At 47.0% G+C, this 16,247-nt stretch overlaps 1 protein-coding gene across 22 annotated transcripts in view; it reads right to left on the minus strand.

Moving 5' to 3' along the window:
- The window catches only part of FOXN3 (forkhead box N3), a 462,718-nt gene that overhangs the window by 69,806 nt on the left and 376,665 nt on the right, over positions 1 to 16,247 (minus strand). The gene's annotated exons all lie outside the window — the stretch shown is intronic.

The raw sequence follows: 16,247 nt of genomic DNA on the forward strand, positions 1-16,247 counted from the left end.
TGAACTCACGCAGAATGTGTAGGACGTCAATCACGTAGTTCCCAAAGATTTCAGAGCTGAGCTTCCTCCAGATGTTGAGGGGTTGGCTGTGGCTGAGAAATGCCAATGAATGGTGACCTTGAACAACCTCCTTCCTCTTGAGTGTGATGGAACCTGAGACTGGCACAGGTGGTGACAGTGACCCCCGGGACTACCTTATCATATCACAGGCTAGGTCCTACCAGTCTGGGCCTCTAAGTTATCAGAGGGCCAGGGAGGGGCAATACAGCAGGGACCAGAGGGAACTTAGGCACCCAGGAAGAGCTTCCAGGTGACGGTCACCCAGAAAACAGGGACCTCAGTCAGAGGACCTGCAAGAACTGAATTCAGCCAACAAACACGTGAGCGTCAACACAGGAACCTTGCTCCAGAAGCGAGTGCAGCTCGGCTGACCCCGTATGCAAGATCTAATTAAGCTGGGCCCGGGCTCCTGACCCGAGATCACAGAAATGTGCTGTTAGACTGCTGCTTGAAGTCATTTGTTATGCAAGACAGAAAACTAACAGTCACAGTGTCATCTGGAATCTTCCATTAGCAAAGCTCAGTGAGACACATGTTTTGAATATAATTTTAGAGATTTATCAGACCTTCCAAAACTCATCAGTGAGCCTCAAGATGTTTGTGGATATCAACTTATGAACCTTTCTTTTTGTCTAGTCAAGAAAACCTGCTGCTAATGTCTGGGAAACTAACAAGGTCACAGGAGATGTGGACGGCCTGCTGGTCCATTTCAACAGTTTTAAAATGTAAATTTAAGTAATTTCTGTTTCATTTCTAATCTGTAAGATAGAGCCATATTTTAATAATTCATCATCTTCAATTTGTTTAGGGTGATAAAAAAAGCACAGATTTGAAGAGAAGGCAATTTCTTACTTTATTAGAAGAATATCTTCAATTCTGCTCCTTTTGGACTAATTACAGGAGGCACAAAAAGGCTAGGCTTGTAGGAACCTGGGGATAATTTAAGTGTTTTCCAAAGGACATGGTTAGAAGACAGGCTGGGTTCATTTCCCTACAAAAGAGAATGTGCTCAGAGCTAATGTAACACCTGGGAGAAATTTATTTCCTAATTCAGATGTCCCTAGGGGTGGTCAGAAACAAACGAACAAACAAACAAAATCTGGGTTTCAGTCTTTGTGTTACTACTTCCTAGCTCTGTACCTGGGGGTGGGGGATCATTTTATTTCTCTATGCCTGGGTTTCCTCAACCATAATAAAATGGGTTGTTTTGAGGATGAGATGAAATGATAGTCACCCTAGAACCTAGCACAAGGCCAGGACTTGCATAAGCACCCAAAATGATCCCCATGGCCCCAACAAAGGAGAGTCCTTCAACTGACCCAAAGTAGGGAAAGGAACAGATGGCACACAGGACCAGCTGCTTTGTCTAAGGGAAAAGAAGTGAAGACACTGGCTGCAGCGACGAACAGAGTGACCATGCAGATCCTCCAAGACAATCCCCGTCACGTGACCACTGAGCTACATAGAAGACAACTCAGATGTAGACCAGGATCTAGTCGGAGAAAGCATAACCCTAAAGAAACAACCCTACTGCCTAAGACGATTTATTAAGCCCTAAGACTGAGCATGGGGTTAAGGTTGCTCCTGCTATCCTGGTGACTATGGGATCACATAACAGGGAGGAAAGAGAGCATTTGCCAGAAGACACATGGGCTCCATCCTGGCCCAAGTGCACACTGCAGCGACATCTGGTTGAGAAGGTGGATGGCTGCACAGGCCAAAGTGCTACTGTCTAGGCAGGAACCCAATTCTACTGACCCCTCACCAGCAGGAAACAAAATCCCAAGGGCTTTGCTTCAGTAGGCAAGCATTTTCCCAGCTGCTTTTCTGCCATGTAGGGGTGGATGGCCCTCTGTGAGACGGCACAGGAAGCAAGGGCTGATGGTTGTCCCCCAGTGGGGCACTCGTCGAGGCCAATGAGATGAAAGGAGGTAAGACTGACACCTCCAAGAGCCACAGCACAGCCACTGAGGGAGCAGAAGGATGGCACCAGGGGCAGATGGAGATCAGCTCAGGGTGGCCAAAGCCCCGGCCTTGCAGCCCAAAGTCTAAGCAAAGTAATGAATGGCTGATGGGCCTCCTGCTCCTAGACACGCTAAGTCACAGAGGGTATGTCACCACCATGCTTGGGAGAGGGAAGGCACTCAGTGTCACGCGTCCACCAGTCCAAACTGTCATGGAAACCAATGCTTTTCCAGTGTGGTGTTTCTGCTATCCTAGGAAACCAACCAAAGAGCTCTCTTAGGAAACCTAGGTTACCATGTGGTTTGCCTATATGTCTGAGTATCTGTTGATCTGTCCACGAAGACCATCAGTGCATCCACCCAGGGATACTGTCTCTTTGTCCCAGGCATTTCCCACAAAGCTAGCACAGCGAACTTGGAAAATGTCTCCAAACGCATGGTTACCCAGCCCTTGCTGTTTCTCTGCCCAGTTCCATCACCTCTACAACTCACATCCGCCATCCCGTTCTCCCAGTAGAGTTGATATTATCTACCTTTCAAGGTGTGTGGATAAAGTATACATAAAGGGGTTAGAACATGACTAGCATGCAATAAGCAACATTTAATTGCTAGCTACTGTTAACTGTTATTCTGACAACTTCATCTTTTCAATTTATTATATTTACAGCTTCTCATCTCTTTTCCTCATCAGGTTTCACAGGCGCAGGGATGTAGATCTGTTTTTTCTTCACTGATGAATTCCAAGCACCACATCCATGCCAGCCACGTGGCAGGCTCTGTACATATTAAATGAATTCAAGGACTTCAATTCTTTGATAGTTGAGGCCACCTCTTTCTCTAGATTGAGCTGTAGCACTATCCTTACAGTGTTCCGCCTTGTCTCTCAATGTGGATGAAAATTTCTCTGCTTCTTACTGAAAATAATAGCTTCCATTTATAAAGTACTTTCACATCTATTTTCTCATTTGAGCCTTGCAACAACCCTGTAATAAATCCCCATGGTGTCTACCGGAGAGCGCAAACCCAGCAGCTCCGTGGAAGTATCAGGGCTTGAGGCTCATGATAATAATGATAATGTCCCATTCCGCCTCACCTGTGAAAGGCCATTTATTACTTGATGAGAATGTTTTTGCATTGATTTACTTCGGGAGTTGTTGTTGTTGTTGTTCTATTGAACAAAAAGGATGAGTTGCTTTTCTTTGTCCCAAACTGCTATTTTTAAATAATTTTTTTCTTTTCAATTAAAGAAAAAAAGTTCATGTTCATGGTGGAAAATTTGGGGAAAAAAATAAGAAAACTATAAAGAGCAGAATCAAAATGACCCCAACCCCATTTGGTGTTAGAACTTGCTTGACAGGAAGTATTTGTGACAACTTTGTCTTTGGCTTTGTCAAAGGAGACATTAGCATAGCTTATTATCAGCACTGGTCACATGGAATTCTGGGAGTCAAGAGCAGCCCAGCACGGAGATGGCAGGAGCTGACAAGCTAGGAGACCCTGAATGCTAGGAAGGGCAGAGTGCAGATTTGATCTGATCTGCCTGGTGGTACAGCCAAGCACATTCAGAGAGGCCAGGGTGAACCCTTCCGTCCCATGGACCAGAGTTTGTTAAAAAGTGGAAGGTGGGTCCCAGCTACTCTGCAGAAGGCCCCATCCAGGGACCTACAGAACTCTGTGAGGGTCAGACACAGGAGCTTTGCCTTGGAGAAGGGAGAGGCAACAACCACACAGCTGCCCACTGCCATCTGGCACTCTGCGTGGCACCTGCCCCAAGGGGGCCTCTGAGCTGGCGCACACGGAGGATGTGGGGCAGCAAAGGGGTAACTGATTTCTAGATCTTTTCAAACAGACTGGCTCAAGGGCAGCAAGTTGTAGCTATGGACTTGACATCTGTAAGAACGGGTCGGTGTGTAAGACAGAAGCAGGTGCCAGCAGCCATGACCTCAGGGACAGGTAAGCTCCACCTTCATAGGAAAGCATGGACCTAAGTCCCAAGAATGCTACCTGTCCATAGGGTGTAAAGTTTCCTCATTGTTATCAGGGCCCAGGCTGGAAAAATTCACAGGAGCTACCTCTGTGCAGGAGCCATAAAACTCATGCCTTCCTTGCACTCACTCTTCCTTATCTGCTACTGCAGTTTCTGGCCAGCTCATGACAAGAGGCAGAAACCAGGGGATCCTCCAAGCCAGACTCTCAAAGTTAGCTCTTTCAAGCTGTGCATCTGTAGGATGATAGATGTGTCTGCAACTCATTTTATATTCTTCAAACACAACCTGTTCTCAGAGACACAGTTCATCCGGCATCCAGCATTACTGACATCCAGTGGATCCCATGTGCTTTTCTTATCAATGAAATCACTGCCTCACCTATCTCAGGAGACTATGAACTCTTGCTACCTTCTATTCCCGTTTCAATCGATGTAAACTAGAGCAAGAAAAAACAGGACCCCTAATTATATATAACCAGGCTGGATTATACAATAGAGGTCCCGAGGCATGATTAACTGTATCTGTGCCATGCAGGGCTGAAGGAACACATCTCTGCAGAAGTAATGTGAGCTGCTGAGTGCGGTGCAAACTCCCTTTCAAGGCCGGTTCCCAGGTCCCACGTATCAGCGTCAGCACAAGTCTTCTGCTCCACGGCCCTGGACGAGGCAGCCCCATTCCTGGGTGAGAGTTTGCTAAAGAGACAGTGCACCAGCAACGACAACACTTGATGAAGCGAGACAAGAAAAGGAAGAGGGTCCATTTCTCGGAGAGGCTCATGTCCAGTGCCCAGCATGGCAATGATAATTTTGCAATACTGCTAAAGCCACCTTGGCCAACTCAAATTGGCAGGACACTGATCCCTGGGGACAGGAAGCATTTGCACCGAGAGACACTCGAAAGGCACATTGCTTTTCTTTGTTGGAGCCACCCAAGAAACAATAACAGTAACAACAAAAAAATAGCTACGTCCTCCCCCTTCCTTTCAGTGTGTGCCGCCAAGCAAGATGATTCCTCCTCGGGTCTCCTTTATGCCTTCGCGATGGAAACTGCATGTGCGGGCACCCGACACAAAGGATGCTCCTGTGCGCTGTGTGCCTTGCTGATGACATCCTGGGGAGTCCTCAGGAGCAATATTGATCTAAAGCCACCATGACACTGCGCACGCCCCGCCGCAGCCGCGATCCACCCAGGCAGCATTCGGCACCCACGTTTTCAAGCAAGTCTGCAGAGCGCAAATCTAATTCAATCAACGTGAGTTGCTCTGTTTTACCCAGCAGGACAGGGTAGTCAGGATAAGGCTAACTAGGTGGCGTTTCGGGTCACGTAACGGCTGCAGATTTTAGGAATTCTCTCCTCTGTGATACCTGAGTGTGATGAGTCAGGAACGGTGAAACCGTTTTCCACTGGGGGAAAATTATTTTTCAATGACACATAGTAAAGCTACCAGGGATTTTCTGGAAAAATCATGTAAGCTTAATCATTCTTCTAATCCCTTTCCTGAGGGCCAATATGTTCTTCTTGCTTTTAAAATCTCTTTTTACCCCAGTAAACATATCATAATAGTCAATGGTTTAAGTTAAAATTCTGGACCCAGAAGAAACTCAGATGAGAACCACAGGATTTGGTATCCCTAGAAATCTCAGCAGTCTGGAGGTGGGGTTCAGGATCTGAGCGCCAGCGCCGACTCTGCTCCTAGCACCGTGCTCTTGGACTAGTCATACAAGGCTCCCTAGAACAGTTAATCCCATCAAGAGGAGGAGTTGAAATAAAAAACCGTAAGTCCCTTGGCCTCAAGACCTGTGAGTTCAGGCTAGCTCCCTGATTTCTGAATATTTATTTATTCATTTTTATTTACGGGAATGGCAGAGCCACAGAGAAAGAGAGGAATCTCCATCCACTGGTTCACTCCCCAAAGGCCTGCAGCAGCTGGGGCTGGGCCAGGCTGAAGCCCAGGGCCTGGAGCTCCATCTGGTTCTTCCTCAAGGGGGCAGGGACCCAAGTGCTTGAGCCATCATCTGCCACTTCCCAGGCACATTAGCAGGAAGCCAGAAGCTGAGGTGGAAGCACAACTCAATCCCAGGCACTCCAATATGCCACAGGGGTGTCCAACGTGGTAGCTTAACCCGCTGTGCCACAACACCCACGCCCAAATCTCCCTTTTCTAGTGAGATGCGTCACAGCTGTCTGCACCAGGGAATCCCTGGGAGAATCAGAAACAGGCTGTCCTCCCTCAGCAGGGCACAGGTTATGTCCTTCAATCAGATCCAGAGACCTCTGCCCACCGATCAGAAAACAAAGGTGCCAGGGCCGGCGCTGTGGCATAGCTGGTGAAGCCGCTGCCTGCAGTGCCAACATCCCATATGGGTGCTGGTTCGAGTCCCGGCTGCACTGCTTCCGAACCAACTCTCTACTATGGCCTGGGTGAGCAGAAGAGGATGGCCCAAGTGCTCGGGCCCCAGCACGCACGTTGGAGACCTAGAAGAAACTCCTGGCTCTTGGCTTTGGATAGGTGTAGCTCCCGCCATTGTGGCCAACTGGGGAGTGAACCAGCAGATGGAAGACCTCTCTCTCTCTGCCTCTCCTCTCTCCATGTAACTCTGAATTTCAAATAAATAAATAAATAAATAAATCTTAAAAAAAAAAAAAAGGAAAGAAAACCAAGGTGTTCCCTGTCCAAGGATCAGATGCCCCACTCCTCCCCCCACTGCCCCAAAGAAGATGACCTAATAGCTATTGGTAGGACTTCAACAGGCACATCTGAACCTCCCTGACAGAGTCAGGCTATCTGATAGAATCCAAATCAAGATCCCTGAAGTCAAGGCCTGGTGCATATTAGGTATGTTAGTATCCAGGGCTACCCTAACAAGTACTGCAAACCAAGGGGCTTAAAATAGCAGCTATTAATCATAGCTTTGTAGGACAGAAGTCCAAAGTCCAGGACTTGGGCAGGGCCATGCTCCCTCTGAAACCTGTAGGAGAGAACCCTCCTTGCCTCTCCTGGGGGTGGGTGTCAGTCCTTGGCATTGCTCGGCTTGGGGCTTTATTCCTCCCATCTCTGCCTCTACTGACACACGGCCTTCTTCTCTGTGAGTCACTGGGCAAGTTTCCCTCTTCTTATAAGGAAATCATTCATATTAGATTAGGTCACCCACAAATGACCTCATCTTAGCTGGATTACATCTGCGAAGGCCCTTTTGCAGAGAAGGTCCCCTTCACAGGAACTGGAGGAGGGAAGACTTCAACGTATTTGGACGGAGGGTACAGTTCAAGCCCCAACATAAGCAATCACATTTTGAAGACATAATTCAAGTGCGCAATTGCATGAGGGAACGCTCAAGGCCTACTTCAGGTAAAGACAAAGGAAAAATGTTAAGTGGTGAGACTTATTCGAGAGAGAAGACAGTTATTGTCCAAGGCTTGAGCAGGGGTGACTGGGTGGGAAGAACCACTTTCCCCAGCTGAGCCCTGCACGCCTCGGTGCAGTGCCCACCTTGAACAGGGCTGCTTGCCTGCCTTAGCTGTTCCAAGTCCTTGCTGCCAGTGGTGTCACCCCACCTGCTATTGAAATCTACTCACTGTGAGCCCCAACTCACATCTCACCCACTCTGTGTAGGTTCCCGTTCTCTCTGCAAGCAGTCATCTACCTCTGACCTTCGGTGGCATTTTACGTACTCCTAGATGATATGAGTAACTTTACGCCTTAAACTACAGTCATCAGTTGTCTGTCTGTCTGTCTGTCTCTCTCTCTCTCTCTCTCTCTGCTGACCACTCCCTAACAGCATGAGCTGCATTTCTATGCAACTCCTGGGTCCATGGTAGGTACTTGCAAATATTAGCTAAAGTAAATGGGCAGGAAGATAAGAGTAGAACGTGATAGCTGTTGTTTTTGAACACTTCACCATGGAGAAGAACCTTTGAAACCAGGCTCTATGAGAACCTTGTGGCCTATTGATTCCCTCGCTGATTGGTGGCCTCCACGCTGGTGCCAGATTTCTTTGAAATCACAAGAAATCCAGAAGATAGGCTCGCCACTTAAAGGCCAGACACACGCCTGTGTGAGGGAGGGGCTTATGTTGGCACCAAGCGGCACCAGCAACTCTTGGGAGTGGTCAGCAGAGGTTTCCAAGAGAGGACAGCACTCCGGGGGCCACAGGTCTTTGCAACTGCAGGAAGTTTCAGCCGGAGGGGCTCTGGCGCCAGGAAGTATCTGCCTCCAGGATGCTCACGCCTTCATCACCAGTAACTGTGAATGTGTGAGGTTATGCAGTGCCAGGGGACGAAGGCTGCAGACGGAATTACGATCAGGGGACTTCTGGGTAGAGTGAGTGGGTCCTGAGGAGCCACAGGGTACTCACAAGTGAAGGGCGGAAATGGGCCGGCGCTGTGGCAGAGAAGGTTAAGCCTCCACCTGTAGTGCTGGCATCCCATATGGGCACTGGTTCAAGTCCCAGCTGCTCCACTTCTAACCCAGCTCCCTACAATGCACCTGGGAAAGCAGCATGGCCCAAGTGCTTGGGTCCCTGCACCCATGTAGGAGACCCAGAAGAAGCTCTGGGCTCTGGCTTTGGCCTGGTCCAGCCTCAGCTATTGCTGCCATTTGGGGATGAACCAGCAGATGGAGGACAGAGACCTCTCTCTGTCTTAAATAAATAAATGTTAAACAAACAACTGAAGGGCAGAGGGAGCTCAGTAGACTTTCAGTGACTTCCTGTGAGAGGAACTGGCCTTGTTGCCGACGGTGAAGAAGGAAGGGAACAAGAGCCCAAGAAGGGGCCGGTGCTGTGGCGCAACAGGTTAACACCCTGGCCTGAAGCACCCGCATCCCATATGGGTGCTGGTTTGAGTCCTGGCTGCTCCACTTCCCATCCAGCTCTCTGCTGTGGCCTGGGAAAGCAGTAGAAGATGGCCCCAGTGCTTGGGCCCCTGCACCCGCATGGGAGACCCAGAAGAAACTCCTGGCTTTGGATCAGTGCAGCTCCGGCCATTGTGGCCAACTGGGGAGTGAACCAGCAGATGGAAGATCTCTCTCTCTCTCTCTCTGTGCACTTTCAAATAAATAAATAAATCTTAAAAAAAAAAAAAAAAAAAGCCCAAGAAAGCAGGTGGCCTGCAGGAGGTGGGAGAGATGAGAAAGCAGGTTCTCCCCTGGAGACCCCCAAAGGGACTGCAGGGTGCCAATGCTGTGATTTTGGCCCCACAAGACCCACTTGGACTTCTGACCTCCCAAACTGTAGGACGCCAAATCTGTGTTGCTCAAAGCTTATGCTACTGCATTATAGCAAGAAACTAAGGCAGAGACGCATCATGACTCCCTTATCTGGGGGAAAAGAAGCCTAGACAGGCTAAGAGCTCTTTTGCCCGAGGCCATATAGCTAAGGACTGGCAGGGCCAGCGCTGGTGGCACTGTCCAAGGCTGAGATTTGTAAGCTTTGCTTTCACGATGTGTTCTTTTCTTGGGTGCAGTCCCTAGACCCCTGGCTCTCAGCTGGGGAGGAGCACCTATCCATAGCGGCCCGTCCCGCAGGCTGTCCCTACTGAGAGCCTGCTCATGGCCATGAGAGTGATCAGACACGGGAACTGGAAGGAGCCTCTGAGAGCAGTGTCCAGCATCTGCCCAGGGACTACAGGGACGTAACAAGAAGCCAGGAGAAGGGAGCTCCTGGCCATTTGTCCCCAGTTTGCATGTGTTGACTAGAAGCTGAGTCTCTATCCTAAAGGGATGGCCTAACGTCCTTTCTCCCTCGCTTTAAAATACTGTAGCCATGGAAACAGCCACTGGTGTGCTGGCCTGGTGGGCTCGGTGGCAGGCCCGAGTCCTAATCCTTAAAAAGTTCTATTTTATGATGAATTCCACCTTCTGACCGCCAAGCAGTGCACTCTGACTCCTGGATCTACCCGACGCCAAGTGCACACCACTGACAAGCTCTTCTGGCCCACAGGGAGCCTCCCGTCGGTCTTCCCGTGAACCCAGCCTCTCCGCCAGGCATCATCACCCGTCAGCATTCTGCAGGAGACAAACATCCCCTTGGCCGCGGCTTTAGGGCCCCTCTGACACACAATCATTTAGCAAAGACCTGTGACAAGCAACCGACAGCGCGCAGCAGTGCTTAGAGTGCCTTTCTGTGAACGTCTGGTATTACCAACAGCTTACAGAAAATGCCATTTCAATTACTCTGTTGTCTCGAATAAGAGCTGGTGGCCATTACCAGGTTCTTGCCTCTGACAAAGGCCAGGAAGCGGTGGGATGAGATCATGTGGCTGCACCTCTTTGCCTGGTCTCTCGGCTCTGCTTTTAGAATCAAGCAAGACAAACTGTGGTAACCTCGAGAAATTCGCTTCATTCAGAAGACACAGATTCAGAATTTTCTTTTCTTTCGGTAGCAGATTCTAGAGCTCCTTAAAAAGTGGACCCTCTGAAGGCCTTCTGCTTCCAGGGAAATAGAGTAGATGGGCTTTCTCTGTGCTAAGTACAACTGAAACCTCTGGCTATTCCACCGGGAATGAACACAACACGAGGGAAGGTGGGGAGGAGCAGGCAGACAGGTTGAAGACAGTACAAAAATGGGCAAACGATAGAGCGTTATGAATGCAGACACACAGATCCTTAATAAAACATTAGCAACTGTAACTTAGGAATACATACATAAAATTATATACCATGACTCCGTGGAGTAGATTCCAAGGATGCAAGGTCAGTTCAATTAAAAAAAAAAGTCCATGTAATCCACCACTATCAACAGACAACAGAAGAAACATCACGTGATCACACAACTGATAAAGGAAAAGCTGTTGACAAAATCGTAACAACCGATCGTGACCAGCAAACTAGGAACAGAAGGGAATTTCCCCAACTGGTCAAAGAGCATCCATAACAGCCCAGCAGCTGATATCACATTGAAGAGAAAAGGTGGAATGCTTTCTTCCACTGGCCAGGAACAAAGCACAGGATGTCTGCTCTCATCACTCTTATTTAACACAGTGCTGGAAGTTCTCGCCAGTACAATATGACAAGAAAATGTATTAAAAAGCCTACAGATCCAAAGGAAGAAATAAAACTGCCGCTATTTGGAGACTGACCATGCAGAAAGCCACACACACACACAAACATCCCAGAACTTTGCTGTGAGTGCATTTAGCAAGGTCTCAGCACACCAGATACACAACCCATTCTCTTCCTACACGCTAGTAATGGACAAAGTGCACATCAAACTTTTAAAAAAAGATCTCACTCATAGTTGCTCAAAAAGGGGAGATGTTTAGTGTAAATCTAACAAAACATGTGTAAGGCATATGGAGAAAACTATAAAATGCTCATGAAAAAATTACGTAAGATTTGAATAAATGAAGAAACACACCACATTTATGGATTGGAAGACTCAATAAGGTAATGATATATCTGTCCCCAAACTGACATACAGGTTTAACACAACTCCCATCAAAACCACAGCAAGGTACTTTGTGAACACAAACGATATCACATTAAAATGGAGGAGGGACAGGGCCAGATTAGTGGCCCAGTGGGCTAAGCTGGCAGTCATGGCTGCTCTGCTTCAGACTCATCTCCCTGCTAATGCACCTGGGAAAGCAGTGGAAGACGGTCCAAGTGCTCGGGCCCCTGCCACCCTTGTGGGAGACTCAGATGGAGTTCCAGGCTCCCGGCTTCAGCCTGGCCCAGTCCAGGCTTTTGTGGCCACTGGGGAAGTGAACCAGCAGATGAAAGAGCTTTCCCTCTCCCCATCTTTCCCTCTCTCTGTCCCTCTGCCTTTCAGAATAAAGTAAGTCTTCAATAAAATATATATATATATAAAATATATGATGGAAAAATGAGTTTAAAATGAGTTTAAATTTAAAATGAGTTTATTTTGATGCAGATTTTTTTAAATGCATGCAGTTTCTTCATAGTATTCATTTTCCATGTCCTTGTTGAAGGCCCCTTGTATATGGAAAGGCAAAGGAACTAAAATAACTGAAAAAATTTTGAAAATAAAATGGTTGGAGGAATTAATTTACCCAATTTGAAGACTTACTATAGCAATAATAATCAAGGCTGTGTGGTATTGGAGGAGAGCAGAGGATCTAGAAATGGAGCCACACAACGATGTCTGATTTTTGTATTAAATAGACTTAGCTGAAACAACTGAGTACCAATGGCTAAAACTTAACTTCGCTCCAATTCTCACCTCTTATGCAAAGAAAATTAACCCAAACCACAGATTAGACTTACATTTACACATAAAACTTTTAAGAGAAAATCTTGTGATCTAAAACTAGGCAAAGTTTTGAAGTGACAAAATAATTGATAATTAGATCATTAAAATTAAAAAGATTCTTTGCTTTGTAAAAGATCCCACTGAAATGATGAAAAGGTAAGCCACAGACTGGGAGAAAATATTTATAAACCATATCTGACAAAGGACTAGCATTAAGCATATATGAAGAATTGTAAACACTTCTGGGGAAAAAATCCAACTAGAAAATGAGAAAATCCAACTAGAAAATGAGAAAAAGGACATGAACAGGCTTTTCACTTAAGAGATTATACAGAGGGCAAATAAGCACATGCAAATAAAGACCTACAACACCATTTCCATTCAAGAAATTCAAATTAAAACCACAATGAGACATCACTGTATACTTTTATAATGGCTAAAATTAAAAAAAAAAAAAGTGACAACAGGGGCTGGCACTGTGGCACAGCGGGTTAACACCTTGGCCTGAAGGGTTGGCATTCCATATGGGTGCCGGTTTAAGATCTAGCTGCTCCACTTCGAATCCAGCTCCCTGATATGGCCTGGGAAATCAGTAGAAGATGGCCCAAGCCCTTAGGCCCCTGCACCCACGTGGCAGACTCATAAGAAGCTCCTGGCTCCTGACTCCTGGCTCTGGATCAGTGCAGCTCCCGCCACTGTGGCCAAGTGGGGAGTGAACCATCGGAAGGAAGACCCCCCCCCCCTCTCTGCCTCTCCTCTCTCTGTGTAACTCTGACTTTCAAATGAATAAATACATCTTAAAAAAAAAAAGTGACAACAAGCAACAAGGAAACAAGGATACAGAGAAAACTGAATCACTCAAACATTACTGGTGGGGATGTAAAATAGTGATGCAATTCTGCAAAACAGTTTGGTGGTTAACAAAAAATTACACCTGCAGCTATCTTACAAACCAGCCATTGCAATCCTGGGCATCCCATACAACGGAATACTACTTGGAGAGTAAGAAATATGCATGCGCAACAACCTGGATGAATCCCAGAGGACTGCATGGAGTGAAAACAGTAGATGCATAAGGTTGTATATACCATGATTTCATTTATATAATATTCCTGAAGTGAACAGTTACAGTTACAGAATTAGCAGATTGCTGGGGATAAACTGAGTAACGGGTACACAGTGTCTCTCTGCACTGTTTTTTATACATACACATAAATCTGCAATCATCTCTAAATAAAAGCCTTGATGGAAAAACAACTGACCTCCTGTCTCATGAATGCTTTTTCCTCCTGCTGGGAAGAACTAGCAAAGCAGCTACACTAAGGACTACGCTAGGTAGGACCGTGGTTGTGCTACTTCTTTACCCCACTTCATAATTCTCTGTAGCACTCCTCAGCATACGATACCGCAGTGCAGCATGTTATATCAGACCTGCTCATCTGCCTGCCTGCCTGCCTGCCGTGTTTCTCCCATGAAATGTAACCCCACAACCACAGGGCTTCCATCTTGCTCATACTCCAGCCGAATAAAGATTGGGAACTCAACAATATTCTTGGTGCTTTTTTTAATGTCAGTGTATTTCCAACTGCCCAACTTCCCCCAAATCTAATCTCCTCTAAGGAGTTGCTCTCCTAACCTGAGTTCCTAACCCTGAATACTCAGCCCCAGCACTAAGCCCAACCTCAGGAAGCATCGCTCCCCTTTCGAACTGTGTTCATGAACATGTCTCGCAACCCCAGCCCTATTGCTGGATGGGCTCCACTTGATACACTTCCAATTTAATCTGCACACGGGTTCTGGGACACCTGGAACTAATCTGATACTCTTCAAATTGTCATGTTTTCCCAGTATATCTCAACTGCCAATATCACAAAGTGGCGCTGAAATGAGAAACAGCACCTACAGTTACCAGTGGCTTCTAACTTGTTAACATGGTCCTCACTAATATGGTGCTGCTGATGGGAGAACAAGCAGCAGGCGAGGGCCTGCACACTCACTGCCACTCGGCACACAGGGGCTTCAGTGGCCACCTGGGCAGTCCTTTCCCTTGCCCAGAGAGCTGCGGGATATTGTACTTCTGTTTCTCTTATCCAGGCACATGGCTTGCAGCACCTCTTGGATGTTCAACAGGTGGTTGTGTGTTCAATGAATAAACCTAAACCCTACCTATCTTTCGGTGGGAGCACAGCGGCACTTCTCAGCTTCAAGCTGGATCATGAGTATCAATAGCGATGTGTTTGCTCCTCCACATCAACACTGTGAGTGAAATGTATCAATTTCAAAATGGTTTGGGTGGGAGATTATAAATGAAAACCTTGCTATTGGAAGTGCTAGCTTACCACCCTCGCCGCCACACAAATGACAGACAGACAGCGTAATTGTAGGCTGCTGGTAATTAACATACACCCAGCATTCGCAAACATGAACATTTAAAATGAACAATTATATACTGAAAAAGAGACTGGAGCGGGGGGAGGCAAAAATCCATGAATGAGATGGTGTTAAACAGTTAGAAGTAATTCACCCCACTCTCCTCCTCCCTCGGTGCTTTTTCAGCAAGGAGCAGGGAATGTTTCCCGCGAAGCCGGCGGAACCACGGAGCTGAATTGCTATCTTGCAAGCAGGCAATTTTCCGAGTTGTAAATAACCAGCAGCTTGGTGGGAATCAATTAGGAGACTCCCATCCCTTCCTTGCGAGTCTTATTTCACTCTATTTATCTTCCTTTGTTAATTTCCTAAGCTGGGGTTTAAGGGATCCGGAGAGAAAGATCTATTTTCTGTCCCTCAGGTTTCCTGGGGAGCGAGAGAAGGGGTACTTTTTACATCTTCCCCATTTAGAATTCAAGTACAGCACTTTCAAGTCAGCCTCTCTTTTCAAGGCTGGCAAACTGGAAGGGATTTATGTACTATGTCTAGCAACAGAGCGACAAGGCCTGAAAGGAAATGATAGTCACAAGGCAAATGAAATCGACATAGATGCAAAGAAGCTTTGATTGCAAAGATGTGGACTTCCAGACCGAACTGCATAAAGGCCACCTCCTGAATCAATGGGTACAGCCCATGGCCCTGCTGTCATTTATTTTATTTGTGGTGATGGCAACAGTGACAATGACAATAACAATACAAATGCTGGAAGCAACCAATAACTGGAAACCTACCATGCGCTACATTGAGTATCTGTTCCTTTGATTTCCCAAGGCAACAACCTTGCAATCCTACTCTTCTTATTCCTATTTTATAAATGAGGGAACGGAGCTCGAGAAGCTCACGAGGGTTGTAAATCCTGGAGCCAAGAGGATCTGAACTCAGGCTGATGTCTAGACGCTTAGTTCCAAATACAGTCTTCTCCTGTGAGGCCACGTTCTTCCTCTCGTTCACCCAGCATCCAGTGGCCTAGCCCTTGCTCTGTGTAGCAGACATCTCCCTGTGCTGGGTGTCAACAGGCTAAGTATGAAGCTTGGGGAGGAATCTGGCGTGGCCCCTCCTGGACAACCCAGGGAAGGGGAGGAGTGGTAAACCGAGTCAGCCCCCACAGCTGGTATGGGGCCTCGGATGAGCATCCTGCCTTCTCCACAGACACACGATGGATCTCAGCCAGTATCTGTCAGATCTTTGTCCCCAACTGGCAAAACAGACTGACGAGCGCTCAGATCATCTCCTCTTTGGAGAAGGAGATGCTGCAAGAAAAAAGAGCAATTCCATAGGGGAAAAATGAGCACAGAGAGAAAACACACAGAAAAAGAAACACGAGCAGCCTTCAAACTCACTCAGCAAAGGCAATAAATAACAGCAACTTTTCAACTAACAAGACTGGTGAAGACATTGCTGCAAAGACAGGTGCCCAGGAGTGTTGACTGCAACACTGTTTGCAGAACGTACCCTATCAGATCCGCTTTAATGTGAGTGGTACATCCACAGGTTAAAATGCTCCAGAGCCCACAGGCACCCATACAGAGCAATCTTCAAGACCAAAAACAAACAAAAAGAATGAACAATGCGGGTAGAACACGCCTATTTGGGAAGAT

This window comes from Oryctolagus cuniculus, chromosome 20 (genome assembly GCF_964237555.1).
Source record: "Oryctolagus cuniculus chromosome 20, mOryCun1.1, whole genome shotgun sequence".
NCBI lineage: Eukaryota > Metazoa > Chordata > Mammalia > Lagomorpha > Leporidae > Oryctolagus > Oryctolagus cuniculus.